The sequence below is a fragment of the Cetorhinus maximus genome, chromosome 3, assembly GCF_964194155.1.
Source record: "Cetorhinus maximus chromosome 3, sCetMax3.hap1.1, whole genome shotgun sequence".
Lineage (NCBI taxonomy): Eukaryota > Metazoa > Chordata > Chondrichthyes > Lamniformes > Cetorhinidae > Cetorhinus > Cetorhinus maximus.
Window position 1 is genome coordinate 195,032,960 of NC_135881.1, and position 17,655 is coordinate 195,050,614.

At 42.1% G+C, this 17,655-nt stretch overlaps 1 protein-coding gene across 2 annotated transcripts in view; it reads right to left on the minus strand.

The window, feature by feature from the left end:
• Nucleotides 1-15,242, minus strand: part of LOC144679150 (C-C chemokine receptor type 3-like) — a 37,433-nt gene extending 22,191 nt beyond the window's left edge. The window contains exon 1 of one of the 2 annotated variants that reach the window (XM_078539512.1): nucleotides 15,132-15,242. The gene's annotated coding sequence lies outside the window, so the exon portion shown is untranslated. Of the gene's footprint in view, nucleotides 1-10,038; nucleotides 10,176-15,131 lie in introns of those variants that run through there. The other variant, XM_078539511.1, reaches the window with a different exon arrangement.
• Between the last annotated feature and the right edge of the window lie 2,413 nt (nucleotides 15,243-17,655).

Consider the following 17,655-nt stretch of genomic DNA (forward strand, 5'->3'; position numbering starts at 1 on the left):
TGGCTAGCCAAGCCTTTCAGTCTGGCTGTCTGTGCCAGGGAAACTATTTTCAAAAATGGTAATCAGGTCCTGTTGTTAAATTGAGCAAAACCTAAAGGCAACATGTTTTGGGTTTTCCGACTGCAAAACTGCAGCCCCCCCACCCCCCCTCCCCACCACCACCACACCACTGCCTCCCCATAAACATTGGGGTCATTATGGACAGAGCCTTTGCTATTTTCACTTTTATTTCCTTCAGCAATCAAAAATGCATTCCATCTGGACTGGGTACTGCCAACCTTCAGGTATTCCTCATTATCTATTTTTATCTTATCCAATTTCTCTTCCACCTCCTCCTTTACTGTGACCTTGGCAACATCCTCGTCTCTTGAGGAGATGGATGTGAAGTATTCATTTAATACCTCAGTCATACCCTTCATCTTAACAAGAAGATCTTCTTTTGCTCCTTAATTAGCCAACCTTCCTTTGACTATCTTTAACTATTTATATGTTTATAAAGTAATTCAGTGTTCCCTTTTATAATAACTAAACTTTTCTAATACACTCTCTGCCTCAATTCCCTTTTCAGTCCCCCCTCTGCACTTTCTATGTTCTGCTTGATTCTCAACTGTGTTAAAAACCTGTCATTTATCATAAGCCTTTGGTTTCTGTTTCATTTTAATCTCTAACTCTTCAGTCATCAGGGAGCTCCAGATTTGAATGTCCTTCCTTCCCCTGAACAATGTCCTCTTTGAAGACCTCCTGTTGCTCATTTACTGTTTTACATGCAAAACTTTGATACCAGTGCACCTGGGCCAGATCCCTTTTCATCTCACCACAATTAACCCTCTTCCAGTTGAGTATCTTAACCTTTTGTTTCTTGTCTCTTTCCAGTGTCTTTCCATAATTACTCTAAATCTAATGATATTGCTCCCCTCTCAAGATCTGCTCAAATTCATTCTCCCAAACGAGATCCAGTATTGCTTCCTTCCTCATTTGGATGTAAACATAATGATCCAAAAATTTCTGCCATACAAATTTCAGAAATTCTTCCCCATTCTTTCCCTTTACATTAACTTGTTTCCTAGGTGATAGCATTTTTCTGAGATATCTTTGAAGATTTGCCTTTCTATCTCTTTCCATAATTTCTGGTCTATAGCCAGCAGGATAACAATTCCCATTCTTCTCCTTAACCCTAGCCAAATAAATGCTTACTTTGAATCCTCAAGTACACCATGGTTTCCCAGTGCTGTAGTAGCATTTTTGATCAGTACTGACGTTCCTCACCCTCTTTTCTTCCTTTGATATTTCTCTTGAATGTGTTGGAGCCAGGGAATGTTAAGTTCCTCTTCCTGCCCCTGATTAAGCCAGCTCTCATCAATATATTTAAAACCCATCAATTCCTTGCCATTCCCTATCGCTTCAAACTCCTTCAATGCCCTCACAATCTTCCCAGTCCTCTAACTATGCTCCTCACTTCCTTCATCATCATTGCTGTCATTCTTTCAGCCGCAAAGGCCTACTCTTTGGAATTTCCCCCTAAACCCTTTATCTCTCCATCTCCCAATTCTCCTTTAAGGCCCTCCTTAAAATCCCCCTCTTTGACCAAGCATTTAGTCACCCCTCCCCCCCGCCACCCCATCTAATAGCTCCTCCTCAGGCTCAGAATCCCTTTTTAATTATACCTCTGTGAAACATTTAAGGGCATTTTTCCCACATTAGAGGTGCTACATAAATACAGGCTGCTGATTAATCCTAAATTGATATGTCATGGAACAAGTATAAGCTTAAAGCACTCTTCATCTATCTCTACAATGAAGCTCCCCATGTACAGAACCACAAAAAGGCACTCTCCTATTTTCCTGCCGCTTGCCCTTTCCTCATGAAGGCGCTGGCTGTGGCTCAGTTGGCAGCATGCTCATCTCCATGCCAGAAGGCTGTGTGGTCAAATTCCAATCCAGAAGCCTGAGCACAAAAGTAGAAGCTGAGACTACAGTGCAGTGCTCAGGGAGTGCTACGCTATCAGATGTGCTGTCTTTCAGATGAGATCTTAAACTGAGGCCCTGTCAGATTTGCCTCTCCACCTGTTCCCATTATTTGCTGGTCTATAGTGTACAGCCAGCAGAATAACAACTCCCATTCTTCTCCTTAAACCTAGCCAAATAAATGCTTACTTTGAATCTTCAACTATACCTCTCAGGTGGATGTAAAAGATTGCCAGGCACTAGAATAGTTGGAGATTTATCCCTGGTGTCCTGACTAATATTTATCCCTCAATCAACATCACAAAAAAAGAATCTGGTCATTATGACATTGCAGCTTGTGGAAGTTTGCTGTGTGCAAATTAGTTGCTTCGTTCCTCACATTACAATGATGACTACACTTTAAAGTCCTTCATTGGCTGTAAAGTAGCGAATGGCGTGATATAAATGCAAATCTTTCTTTCTTTGACTTTCATTGGCATTGATTCCCCGGGCACCAGCAGCCAATTGGAATCTTACTCAAGTAATTATTTGTCATGTCTAACAGCATCTTTTCCCTACGTAACATGATGGACATGCAATAAATCAATTCCACTAGGGAAGGTTTAGCTTCATATGATGCACTTTTGCTCATGGCTGGAGACCAATCTGTAAGAGGCAGCTTCTACCAGAAATGCCACATATGAGGTGGTTATCAGGTGTTGTTATGGGTTGCTGTTTATGGTGCTGGCACCTGTTGTCAAGCTGCTGCAGCCACTGATTGTCATGATGGTGCAGGCTGCCCCACAGATGATGTCACCATTCCCCTCTGTCGTTGGCTAGTGTCTCCCAGGTGTGAAAATCAACATTTAGGGCCTTTATGTCATGCTTATAAGCATCCTTCAAGCAGAACTTTGAATGTCTTACAGGTCTTTTGGCTCCAGCTTCCTCTCCATAGAGAAAATCCTTGGGTAAACATCCATTTTCCATCCTGTGAATGTGCCCAAGCCAGCTAAGTTGTCACATTCTTGCTTTTGTCCTTCTATGAAATGCCCAGAATGCACCACAAACAATGAAGATGAAAGTAGTTGAACTTCCTTTCTTGATAGCTGAAAATTGTCCATGTTTCACAAAAATACAACAAGGTGCCGAAGGTGGTAGCTGCTTTTCCTGTGTGTGTATTGAGTTCTGTATCAAAAGACAGATTGCCTGTCACCGTGGACCCATGGTAGCAGAATTTGCTAAATACATCCAGTGGGGTGTTACTGAGTGTGATCAGGGGCAAAGATGTGACAGCCTGTCCCATAATCATGGTTTTCTTGATGCTTACAGTAAGGGAAATATCATAACATTACTTCATGTAACAAGCCTAGGATATTTGACCATGAAGGATGCCAAAGCCCAACCCAATCACATCTGCACAAGTGTACCGTTTAGTGCTTTGGTTTCCACGTTGAATAGTATTTGGATCTCTCTTTGAGTTCAATACTGGGAAGGTTTCCCTCTACTCATGAGTAACTTCAGTCTGACTCAGGTAGGTTTCTTCAAAACTACTTTATTTACACTATATACGTGCTAATCTTCTAGATAAGTACATCTCTCTTGTGCACAGACTATTCCATCTTTTGACAGAGCCTCTTGCACATGACGGCTAATGTCACTGTTGCATCATGGCGCACATCACTATCTCATTACCATAATGAAGAACCCATTGTGCTACATCTCCCCCCACGTATAATCTTTTTAATAACAATCTTAAACTATTTTCTTAACTATTTACATTATATTTTCAAATCTCTGTAACCTCCTTTACTGTTAAAAATTCTTCTCCACCACTCCCCCCCCCACCAAGTCACTGTTATAAAGAGCATCAATCTCTCACAGTGTTCTTGGCTCTCCGGGAGGACATTGTAGACGCATGTGGTCACTCTTCTGTTTCCTGGAAGACCACAACGTCAGCGCAGTGGGACAGCAGCTTTCCAGGGCTGCTTGTAACTGGGCTGTGATCTCCAAGATGACTGAACTGTAAGGATCATGAAACCTTTTCAATGAAAGACAGATCCAAGAGAGGAGGCTTCAGGACACAGACAATCGCACTGTCTTGAACAAGAAGAGGACAAACTAACACTTGTTCAGGAAGCCTCTGCTCCCTTTTAGCACACCGGAGAAAGGCTTGAGGAGATGAAGTATCTTCAACTTCGACGAAGAATTGCACAGCTGTATCAATCACTGCTGCATTGAGGACAAAAATGGTATTCAACATTTGAGGATTGTGCAAATCTGGAAGACGAGAAGAAGAATGACAAAAATTCTGCAAGTACGGCAGGATATGAAGAAAATATGATTTACCTACTACACTTTACAAATAACTTTCTATAGGTTGCGTTAACATTGCCACAATTGCTTCAGCTCCACTGTAGGTAATGGGATGACTGTGCCAGCGTAAGAAGGTATTCAACAATGGAATGAATCTCCAGAATGAAATCTAGACAAAATTTCTGTATAGGACTCTTCAACTGTAGAAGCTCGTGTAGTTTTGGCCTCTGCTTCTGCGCTGAAGGACAACTTTAGTAGAAGGATGACTTTCTGATGAGATTGAAGTGTGGAAGTCAACTTACTTTCACCCAAACTAATAGGCCCCACAGCCACTCTGGCAGTGTAATTCACCATGGAATCAAACGTTTCGTTCTTCCTGGACAGCAGACTAAGATCAATGCATTCATTAGTAGGTTCAGTGGAACACTTTAAGAGTTCTGCTCTCAAACACAGCTGTCTCCTCAAAAAATACCATAGAGGCTTCATAAGCTTCAGCAGTAGTATACTCAAAGAGCGCACCAATCTCTAGGGCCTCATTTTTCCACAGGTCACTCATTGCTGCAATGTCTTTTTTCTCCTAACCTCCTTCAGGAAAGAGCCATTCTAGGTCTAGAATGCCCTGTTGCAGATGGTTACCATCTGCTGCAGTTCCTTCAGTTTCCATACCTTCTGGCTCGTGGTATAGTGGTATTGTCACTGGAGCAGTGGCCTAGGGTAATGCTCTGGGGTACCAGGGTTCAAATCCCATGACAGCAGATGGTGGCATTTGAATTTTAAAAAACAGAATTAAAAGTCCACTGATGACCATGAAACCATTGTCAATTGTTGCAAAAACACACCTGGTTCACTAATGCACTTTAGGGAAGGAAATCTGCCTTCCTTATCTAGTCTAGCCTGCATGTGACTCCAGGCCCATAATGTGGGTTGACTCTGAAATGGCTTGGCAAGCCACTCAGTTCTCAAAGGCAATAAATGCTGGCCTAACTAGTGACACCTTCATCCCCATCCCATAAGCCAATATTAAAAAAAATTCTCAATGTCCTCCTGGGATCCAGTGGATGGTGTCTCCATCAATGAATAGATCTCATCAGCTGCTGCTGAATTGAAATCCATTGATTCTGCACCTGACTTTGGAAATTCCTCCATGAATGGTACTCATCTGTCCTGTTGTATGACTTTGCCTACTCTTTCCAGAATGCTCAGTTGTATACATGCATTTCCACTCAGGAAAGATAGGGGCTTTAATTGTGCATGATATAGAGGTCTCTGTAATATGTCACCCCTTTTGGTGAAGGGTGACAGTTATCTGGCCCTTTACTTGAAGATCTGTACTACCTGGACCTTGCAATTTAATGCTGGATATCTATTGCTTTGAGCCATTCCAAATGATCAGCCAGTATTGTAACACCCAGGGCCAGTATCAAGTTTCAAGTCAGTTTTAAAGCCTTTAACTTCCAAAGTAACTGACCAAAATCCTTGTTCTTGATCCTTTACTTTTCCGAGGAAATCTGTAATCTCAGTTCTTTCCTTATTCCCAATTTCCCGAATTATCTGCATATCATAGACATTCTCTTGCTTTCTTCTTTCAATTATTTCTTTTAGATTTACAGGACTATTTGAAGTGTCCTGTCTTTCTGCATTGGAAACATTTTGCAGCCCCTGCTTGGTGATCTTGCCTTCTGTGCTGCTTTTTAGCCCTGCAGTGTAGGCACCTCAAGAAGGTTGCTGTAGGGTTTCCCACTCTTTCATCTGTTTTGGTGGTCTTTTGAGTAGGCGTGGCTACCACCTTTGGGCCTGCCCAACTGACAGGCTAATCCGAAATCTCGGTATTTTAAGACCATAAGACATAGGGGCAGAAATTAGGCCAATCAGCCCATCGAGTCTGCTCCGCCATTCAATCATGGTTGATAAGTTTCTCAACCCCATTCTCCCGCCTTCTCCCCGTAACCTTTGATCCCCTTACCAATCAAGAACCTATCTATCTCGGTCTTAAATATACTCAATGACCTGGCCTCCACAGCCTTCTGTGGCAATGAATTCCATAGATTCACCACTCTCTGGATAAAGAAGTTTCTCCTCATTTCTGTTCTAAGAGGTCTTCCCTTTACTCTGAGGCTGTGCCCTCGGGTCCTAGTCTCTCCTACTAATGGGAACTTCTTCCCCACGTCCACTCTATCCAGGCCTTTCAGTATTCTGTAAGTTTCAATCAGATCCCCCCTCATCCTTCTAAACTCCATCGAGTATAGACCCAGAGTCCTCAAACGTTCCTCATATGTTAAGCCTTTCATTCCTGGGATCGTTCTCGTGAACCTCCTCTGGACCCTCTCCAGGGCCAGCACATCCTTCCTGAGATACGGGGCCCAAAATTGCTCACAATATTCTAAATGTGGTCTGACCAGAGCCTTATAAAGCCTCAGCAGCACATCCCTGCTTTTATATTCTAGTCCTCTCAAAATAAATGCCAACATTGCATTTGCCTTCCTAACTACCGACTCAACCTACAAGTTAACCTTAAGAGAATCCTTGACTAGGACTCCCAAGTCCCTTTGCACTCCAGATTTCTGAATTCTCTCCCCATTTAGAAAATAGTCTACGCCTCTATTCTTCCTACCAAAGTGCATGACCTCACACTTCCCCACGTCATATTCCATCTGCCACTTCTTTGCCTAATCTCCTAACCTGTCCAAATGCTTCTGCAGCCTCCTCAATACTACCTGTCCCTCCACCTATCTTTGTATTATCTGCAAACTTAGCCAGGATGCTCTCAGTTCCTTCATATAGATCATTAATGTATATAGTGAAAAGTTGTGGTCCCAACACTGACCCTTGCGGAACTCCACTAGTCGCCGGCCGCCATCCTGAGAAGGACCCCCTTATCCCCACTCTCTGCCTCCTGCCAGACAGCCACTCTTCTATCCATGCTATTACCTTGCCTCTAACACCATGGGCTCTTATCTTACTGAGCAGCCTCCTGTGCGGCACCTTGTCAAAGGCCTTCTGGAAGTCCAAGTAGATAACATCCATTGGCTCTCCTTTGTCTAACCTGCTCGTTACCTCCTCGAAGAATAACAGATTTGTCAGGTATGACTTCCCCTTTATGAAACCATGCTGACTTTGCCCGATTTTACCATGCACTTCCAAGTATTCTGAAATCTCATCCTTAATAATGGACTCTAAAATCTTACCAACGACCGAGGTCAGGCTAATCGGCCTGTAATTTCCCGTCTTTTGCCTCGCTCCCTTCTTAAACAGGGGGGTTACATTAGCAATTTTCCAGTCCTCTGGGACCCTCCCTGACTCCAGTGAGTCCTGAAAGATCACCACTAATGCCTCCACTATCTCTTCAGCTATCTCCTTCAGAACTCTGGTGTGTAATCCATCTAGTCCAGGTGATTTATCCACCTTCAGATCTTTCAGTTTTCCTAGCACCTTCTCCTTAGTAATGGCCACCATGCTCACCTCTGCCCCCCGACTCTCTTGAACTTTGGGGATGATACTCATGTCTTCCACTGTGAAGACTGACGCAAAGTGCCTATTCACTTCCTCCGCCATTTCTTTGTTCCCCACTACTACAGTGGCCCAATGTCCACTTTTGCCTCTCTCTTACCCTTTATATATCTAAAAAAACTCTTGCAATCTCCTTTTCACAGATTATAGCCCGATTTTACTCCCTAAGTTCAGCCTGCCAAGCATGTTAGGAAATAGAGTTGGTTAAGTAAGTTATATTTGTATTTTTTGAGTGTTAGGAATGAGTTTTAGCTTTAATGTTTAAGTTTAATTTGTATTTCTTGATCTGTATGTTAAGAAAAGGCCAAATTGAGCTTTAGTCTCACTTTAAAAGGTGCCTGCATTTCTAATGAGAGGTGTATGACTCTGGAAGCTAAGTTAAACAAACAAGAGTAGAGAAACTAGGCTGTTGTCCAGCAACAGGGGTCTGGATAGGTAGGACCCCCTCCCCACTACCCCCAGACACACACAGTAAAATTAAAGAAACAGTAGTTTTGCGCTCAGTTTGAAGATAGCAGCCAAACAGAAGCCACCTAAAAGGGACAGATAGCTGGTCCCAAGCTAAAACTGGTTGAAATTAGCTGCCAGAGACAGACTGGAGCAAAGGGGACAGATAGCAAGTCCCAAGCTAAAGAAAAGACCCCAAAATCCAGGGAGTTGAACAGGAGAAAGTCCCAAGTAGACCTTCTAGTCAAAGGAAAGACAGGAACCTGGGAAAAGGGACTGTTAAGAGAAGTTGAGAGTGAGCGTAGAGTGAAAGGCTCCAAGCTTCAGGTTTAAAGAGACAAAAGCTGCAGAGAGCAGATTTAAGGCGAGAAAAACTTGAAAGAGGCAAGAATGTCCAAAGGGACAACTGAAGGCATGTAACTCTTTGCTATCAGCATGTGAAGCAGTAGTGTACTTTTGACAGCTGAATCAGTGAGAGGGAGCACATGGAAGATAGTTTGAATACATATGGTGACCCAGGGAAGAGGAACATCAGAAAGAGAGTTCGAAACCCTTGCGGAAGGGTCTGAGAGAAAGTGTCAGTTTAGGAGAAGACTCCGAAGTGAGTTCTTGGAGAGTGGAGATTGGAAACTCTCGTGTGAAAGACAGAGTTCAGCGAGACTAGTTGGCTCATGGTGCGACAAGCATCTGAGGGGAGTTAAGGAGAGATCCATAGCATCTGGTTGAGGTGGCATCTGTCACTTGGTTTCAGAGTGTGGTGTGTCTGACCACGGGTTGCCTATTGGTTACATGGACTGTGTACTTACTGTGGGCATTAGAGAATAAGATAGCTTATGTAGCTTGTGAAAGATTGGATAGGCTGGGGTTGTTTTCCTTGGAGCAGCGAAGGCTGAGAGGGGACCTGATAGAGGTGTATAAGATTATGAGGGGCATAGATAGGGTGGATAGGAAGGCACTTTTTCCATTAGCAGAGAGGTCAATAACCGGGGGCATAGATTTAAGGTAAGAGGTAGAAGGCTAAGAAGGGAGTTGAGAATTTTTTTAACACAGAAGGTGGTGGGATTCTGGAACTCACTGCTTGAAAGGGTTGAATCAGAAACTCTTGTAACATTTAAGAAGTATTTAGATATTCACTTGTGTTGTCATAGCCTCCAGAGCCATGGGCCAAGTGGTGGAAAATGGAACTAATATAGTCAGATCATTGTTGACCGGTGCAGAGATGAGTTATTCTTACAAATCTGTATATATCTGTAAAGTTATAGCTGTAGGTGAAGGGGTACTGTAATATAATTCATCTTTTCTTGTTTAATAAACGTTTTATGCTTTTGTTAAAAGTTCATTAGCTGACTCCTGTGGCTCTGTTCAGTAGCCCCTCTCCACGTATCTAAATAAACAAATAAAAGTTAGGATCTATCAAGCTGGCGTTTCACTCTGGGATCAGGCTTGTCCAGGATTAACCTCAGCTAGGGATCATAACAAGTGTTTTGAACCGTTTGAGCGTTAGGTTGTCTTTTGTTTGTAAAAAATCTGACAGCTTTTCATCACAGACTCCAACAACAATGCGATCATGAATAAGTTCATCTTTCAAAGCACAATACCCACAACAACTGGCTAGCCTATACAGGTCTGTAAGAGACAATTCAGCAGATTCCCCTGGTCTTTGGGATCAGCGATTGAGTTGTGCCCACTCGACTATGAGACTCCATTTTAGGCTGAAATATGCATCGAACGCTTTTAGGATGGTTTTGAAATCTGCAGAGATCCCTTCTACCCCTGTCTCAGGAGGACATCATCGGCAACAGGCACCTGCATAGAAGAATGAACTAACCTGGTTCTTCTGCTCTTTGGCATGTAAACCTGACGCTGCTTGGTATCTCAGGCAGGGTTTTTTCTACAACTCCCAACACTGGCCTCTATGTAGCCCTTCAAGGTTTTAGAATGGCTGTAGAAGGGCCAGTGACTGTCCAACTGGTGCTGACATTGCTACTGATTCTCAGTGCGCCTCTTACCAAGGTAAGTCTTCAGATTCTTCCTTTGAAGGAGTCTTCTTCTGATTTCTCCCCATGGGTGTTCTGTCGATGGCACAAAATCATTGTTAGATTGGCGTCACCACCGCTGCCACCATGTTTTGTGGTTTGGTTTCCACAGAGAATAGTATTTGGACCTCTCTTCGGGTAACTTGTGGCCTAATCTATATTGGGAAGGTTTCCCTCTCTTACTCATTCAGTGACTTAGGTCCGACTCAGGTTTCAAAACTACTTTATTTACACTATGTACATGATAAGCTTCTAGGTAAGCACATCTCTCTTATGTACAGACTATTCCATCTTTCTACAGAATCTCTTGCACATAACTGCTGATGTCACTGTTACATTATGATACACATCACTATCTCATTACCATAACTATTAACCTATTATGCTACATGTACATCCCTCAGGAGTTTTTTTTCTTCCCTTTTACTTGCTTGGGATCATCATCGTCATCATGAGTGCTCTTCACACAGACAGTTCCTTAGCTCATAGTAGAATTTCCATACCTCTCCATTCTATGCCATTCTTTTCATTTGGCAATAACTTCCTTCAATTTTCAAGCCATGCAACATTGATATTCTCTTCCTTCCTTTTCCTCTTTGAAATCTTCCTCCATAACATCTCTTACGTGTCCATTTCCTCTTAAAACATGTCCTGCCCAGTCTCTCTGACTTTTCCAAATTATGTTCAACAAATTTCTTCATTCATTCAGTCTCCTCAGCACTTCATAATTTGTTACTTTGTCCAGTAGAACCTTTCCATTCTCCTCCAAACCCACATTTCAAAGCTATTTAGCAAGTTGATCTCCTCCCTCCAGAAAGTCTACAGCTTACATCCATACAAAACAACACTCCAAATCAAGCTCTTTATAAGCCACATCCTGGGTTATTTATTCACCTTTCCAGTTAGTAACCATCTCTTCTTACCAAATACAACCTTTCACATTGCTATCCTTGTTCTTATTTCTTTGCTGCATCTTCAAGCTGCAAATATTATGCTTCCTAAATGCTTGAATTCTTGCACCTGAGATATGATTCATGAAGAGAGTGGGTGGGAAGGCACAGAACTGCATCGACGATGACCACTTTGGATTCCAGGGAGCAAGGAGGCCAAGAGAAGCAATTGGCATTATAAGATCAATAAGTGAATGCAGTTTAGAATTTTGACACAAATTATGTACTTGTTTTGTTGATTTTGAAACATATTTGATCGAGTTGACTGGATTAAGCTCTGGGCAGTGCTGAAAGACATTCGAGTAGGCTGGAGAGATAGACAGCTCATAAGAAATCTGTAGGTGGGTCAAACAGCAACAGTGAGAGTACCCAAAGGGGAGTCGGAGCCCTGTGTAATTGGAAGAGGAGTTTGACAAGGGTGTTGTTTATCTCCAGTCCTCTTCAATGTCTATGTAGAAGTAACAATCAAAGAAGCGGTTAAAGACACGGATCTGGCGTTAATATTCGGGGGGTGGGAGGGGTGGGGTGCAGTAACATCAGTTTCATTTACAGATGACAAAGCATTTGTAACAAACACAGAAGGAGGATTACAAGAACTAATGGATAGGCGAGTAACAGCAGGCATGAACTTTGGAATGAAAGTGAACATGAACAAAACCAAGATGATGCATATCTCAAAATTACCAAGAAATATTCATATACTCACAAAAGAAGTGAACTAGAACAGGTGCAAGAATTCAATTATTCAGGCAGCATATTATCTGCAGATGGAAGGTGCAGCAAACTAACAAGAACAAGGATAACTGTGGGAAAGACTATTCAATAAGAAAAGACATTTACTAACTGGAAAGCTGAATAAACATCTCAGAAAAACCATCTACAAAGAGTTTGATTTTCTTAGGACACTGATATTAAATGCAGCACTCCAGATGCTACCATATAAGATTAATTAACTCGGCACTGAGTGGGTATCTGGTTAGACAAACAGAAAATGATTCACAGATAGTACTTCAGGAGGGGAAGGAGCAATGTGTCTAAATGAAAAATTGCAAGTTGGCCCAAAAGGCTTAAATGATATAATTTATCATTAATTATTTATGAAGGGGAACCCAGCTGCTTGTTTCCTACTGAAATATTTTTCCATCCTGTAACCTCAAACTTCAGATCTAACAGCACTGCGAGTTTGGGGCCTCTCTCTCTCTCTCTCTCCCACATCTAAATGCTACTGTCTAAATTGATAGCATCTGAAATGTTGCATTTAATTTCAGTATTCCTATAAGTAAAGAGGAAGAAAAGAGACTCCTGAGTCATGCGATGTGACTGAGTTGGGCTGTGGCATCCCACATGGTCAAATATTATAAGCTATTTACATGAAGACACATTAGACATTTCCCTTACTATAAGCATCCAGAAAACCATGGTTATGAGCAGGCTGTCAATCACTGCCCCTGTTAGGAAGGTATAATAATTTCCATTATATTATTGAAATTTATTTTAAAATAGAGTAATAGCGGGATGTGTCTATGTGTGTGTCTGTGCGTGTGAGACTTAATTGAATTAGAGGCAGCTAGCCTGGGAGCTTTGATGTAAGGAGAGAATTTAGGTTTGAAATGTTAATTCGGTAAACGTGGGAAGTCTGAGAATGTGAAATCTAAAGGGAACATTTGCATTTTTAAACAAGCTGTAGTGGCTTGAATTCAAAGGAGGGGGTGTAATGTATACATAGCCAGCAGAAGTAGTAAGAAATAGTGTGTTTATTTATTTTCCCCAAAGATTACTGGTGAAATTGGCACTATGGTAGATTTTTTATTAGTAGAGAGATAAAGTTCAAAAGACATAGTGAAACAATGGAAATTTGCATTCATAGGGGAAAATATGTATAAAAGAGAGAAAACTTTGTAAGGGAAGCAGTTTAAGACCCAAAGGTGGGTTAAGGTCCAACAAGTGTGAAAAAGCCTGCAGCTGTATGTACCGAACTGCTGCCCCCAGGGACTGAAATGAAGAGATTTCACTTTGAATCAGACTGTTCAAGGTATCGTTTACTTTGCCTGGGACTTTTGAAATCTATTTGTCTTACTGTTACCTTAACGAAGGTGTAACTGAAAGTTAGATTGATTAGGGGATTTGGAAGTTATCATAGTGGTAATTTGGAGATCTATGTATGTATTTAGAATAATTTCCCTTATTAATAAAGGTTTAATTTAGTTTTATTAAAACCTCTTAAGATCAGTGGTTTTATTACTAGATTCAAAGCCCGCATCTCGAAACATACAAATTGAAAATTAGTTGTGACAGTTGTTTCAAGTTTTCCTCTGGGATTTGAGCAGCTCAGCGTTTACCATCTGGTGTGTCATAACTGCCCCTGGCCGCACTAAGTAACACCCCGCTGGAAGTTGTTAGCAAATTCTGCTACCTTAGATCCACGGTGACAATCTGTCTCTTGATGCAGAACTCGATTCGCATATTGGGAAAGCAGCTACCACCTAGGGCCAACTCTCAAAATAACAATAACATCAAGCCAGCAGCAATTAAAAAATGCAGAGCAGAACACAGTACAGACATTGTTACAGGCACACGCTACATTCTTGTACCATGGCATTGAATTGTCTTTGGAATATCTGGAACTGCAAAGCTTTCCTGAGCAGGAAGAAGTTATGCTTTTCCTGCAACTCCTAATAGGGAATGCAAGGCAACGAGCTGAGAATAAGCCATGTAGTGGTCTTGATTGTATCAACACATGGTCCACAGGCTCAAGGAAGGGGATCTCAGTCAGCTGGAGAAAATGAGCTACCAAAATAGGGAAAATACCAATATTTAACCATCCTGGTTTAACCCTGTTTCTTCCAAGTAGATAGGGTTACAATTGTTCCATTTGAGAAATAGTTTCCCCATTATGCCACAGTCGAAAAACTCATCTACTGCAAAGGGATATATCGATAAGTATGGACCAATTAGGTTTTTTCTGAATAGTCAGTTAATAACAAGACAAAAACAGAATTACCTGGAAAAACTCAGCAGGTCTGGCAGCATCGGCGGAGAAGAAATCAGTTAACGTTTCGAGCCTTCATGGCCCTTCGGCAGAACTGAAGCATAGTTAGAAGAAGGGAGAAATATAAATTGGTTTAAGGTGTGGGGGGGGGGGGGGGGGGAGAGAGAGAGAGAGAGAGAGAGACACATTGAGGGTGTGGTGATTGTGGAGATGAGCAGATAATCAAAAGATGTCACAGACAAAAGGGTCAAAGAGGTGTTTTGTCTGAGAAAAGTGCTAATTAAGAATGGAGGACAGGATATTCAAAGTACAGCTCTAGTGGGGGTGGGGTGGAAAGGCTAACAAGGTTTTAGTTTTAGATTTAAAAATAATGGAAATAGGTGGGGAAAGAAGAATCTATATAAATTATTGAAAAAAAAAGCGGGGGGTGGGGGGGGGGGGAAACGGGGTGGGGATGGGGGGAGGGGGAGTTTAAGATCTAAAGTTGTTGAATTCAATATTCAGCCCAGAAGGCTGTAAAGAAACAGTCAGTGAAGATACCATTGAAAATACAGAACCTGTCTGACTTGACACTCTTCAAACAACATGTGAAAACATTTGCCATAATTTAAATGTTACAGCCACAAGGAAAATAAGTTTTAAATGTTGTGTATTTTCTTCATATTTGGCAGCACAAAACTGATCAGTCAACATATCTGCATCCATCCATAACACTGATGTGCAGCCAACAGTTTTAGAGATCACAACAAATCTGATCAGCCTTTACTGTATTTCTAACCTGGGCTGTGGGTAATAAAGCTTTATGTCATGCTGAGAAAACTAGTTTATACTCTACAGACTGTTCAGCAACTGGTGCAATCGGTAATAAAGAAAATCAAATTGTCATCTGTCTCATTCCAACAAACACCTGCAATTTTAAGCAAGGCAAGAACAAATATTTGCAAACCTTATTCTGATTGTAATCAGAAAGTACTCATCTGGAAGATGTCCAATAAATGGGTTTTCAATCATTAGCTGAAATCACTCCGAATAACCCCTTGGGCTGTCTTCTCTTGAGAAGATCTGCAAAAACATTTAAATGAAAACTTTCTCCTTTCTATATGGATATCACCTATAAATTCACTTCTGCATTTTTGCAACCATTAGAGCCACATGTCAGTTTCTATATTATAGAAATAGAAATGGTTGCTAGGTGTCATCCAACTGAATGTTATTAACTCTTTAAGAGGGATTTTAACTGGGAGTGATGCGTGAGGAATGGCAGGGTTGGCAGGAAGTGGGCTAAGTGCTAAGCACATCCAACCTTGGCAGCAGGTGACCTGGACAAATAGGTGGAAATGGGCAGCTGGTCGATGAGTGAGAGTTTTTGTTTACTGGACCATAGTTAACTATCATTCAAGGAAAGTACACCAGCAAGATGGTGTCACAGGGAGGGGATGGATTCAAGAGGATTGCACAAAACCTAGCGTTAATGACCTCTTATTGACCTGGAGCATCTTCTGGCTGCCTTCACCTGGTGAGAAAGCAGAAGTTTCCCCAATCAGGTCAGAGTTAAAATTGGACCTCAATCTGTATAGTTAAAGAAGGACCTTGCCTGCTGAAAAGATCAGGTTAAAATGGAAGATAGCAGAACCTAGGCAAGACATCAGTGAGTTAATCACTTGATTGACATCAACTGTCCTCTCGTCTGGTTTCTATCACATAGATAGGGTTAAAATGGTCACTTTTGTGTTCTGAATCTTCACAGTCTTTCACAGCACCTTGAGATGTTTACAGTTAATGGAAAGTAAAATCTGGCTAATATAAAACAGGCGGACAATCCAATCCCCTCTGTCCCACTTGGATTAGGTTTGATTAAAATTATCTCCGTGTGGCTCTAAAATGTATCAAAATGATGCCAAAACTAATAACCAGTATGAAGAATCACATATGTACAGCAGAGAAATAGATCATTCAGCTCAACTGGTTTCTGCCTGTGTTTATGCTCCACACCAGCCTCCTTCCACTCCTCATCACCTAAGTTTATCAGCCTATCCTTCAATTCCTTTTTCCCTCATTCATTTATCTAGCTTCCCTTTAAATGTATCTGTGTTATTCACCACAACTATTCTTTGCATTCGAGAGTTCCACATTCTTACAACTCTCTGGAGAAAGAAATTTCTTCTAAATTGATTATTGGATTGATTCTGTCATGAGCTTGATGAGGCACAACAATTTTAAACCAATTAGAACAAAAATATTTATTTTTAAATTCCAATTAATTGCAAAGCAACCAGTCGACAAGAAGAACTTAGATAAAAGCAAAATACTGCGGATGCTGGTGTCAAGGTAGCTGTGGGAGTCGGTAGGCTTGTAATGAATATTGACCTACCGACTCCCACAGCTAACTTGACTACAGCTCCTCACACCCCGCTTCCTGTAAGGACTCCATTCTATTCTCTCAGTTCCTTCGCCTCCGTCGCATCTGTTCTGATGATGCCACTTTCAAAAACAGTTCCTCTGACATGTCTTCCCTCTTCCTTAACCGAGGCCCTCAACCATGTCCGGCCCATCTCCCACGCATCCGCCCTCACACCTTCCTCTCCCTCCCAGAACCATGATAGGGTCCCCCTTGTCCTCACTTATCACCACAACAACCTCCACATTCAAAGGATCATCCTCCGCTATTTCCGCCAACTCCAGCATGACGCCACCACCAAACACATCTTCCCTTCACCACCCTGGCGGCATTTCACAGGGATCGTTCCCTCCGGGACACCCTGGTCCACTCCTCCATCACCCCCTACACCTCAACCCTCTCCCACGGCGCCTTCCCATGCAACCGCAGAAGATGCAACACCTGCCCCTTTACCTCCCCCCTCCTCACCGTCCAAGGGCCCAAACACTCCTTTCAAGTGAAGCAGCATCTCACTTGCACTTCCCTCAATTTAGTCTACTGCATTCGCTGCTCCCAATGTGGTTTCCTCTACATTAGAGAGACCAAATGCAGACTGGGTGACCGCTTTGCGGAACACCTTCAGTCTGTCCGCAAGCATGACCCAGACCTCCCTGTCACTTGCCATTTCAACACTCCACCCTGCTCTCATGCCCACATGTCCGTCCTTGGCTTGCTGCAATGTTCCAGTGAAGCTCAACGCAAACTGGAGGAACAGCACCTCATCTTCTGACTAGGTACTTTACAGCCTTCCGGACTGAATATTGAGTTCAACAATTGATCATGAACTCTCTCCTCCTTCCCCACACACTTTCCGATCCCCCTTTTTCCAATAATTTATATATATTTTTCTTTTACACTTATTTCCATTATTTTTAAATGTATTTCCATCCATTGTTTTGTCTCTACCTTTTAGCCTATTTCGATTTCCCCCCCACCCCACCCCCACCAGGGCTATCTGTCCCTTGCTCGTCCTGCTTTCCACCCTTAATGTTACCATTAGCACATTTCTTAACTAATATCACCACCGTCAACA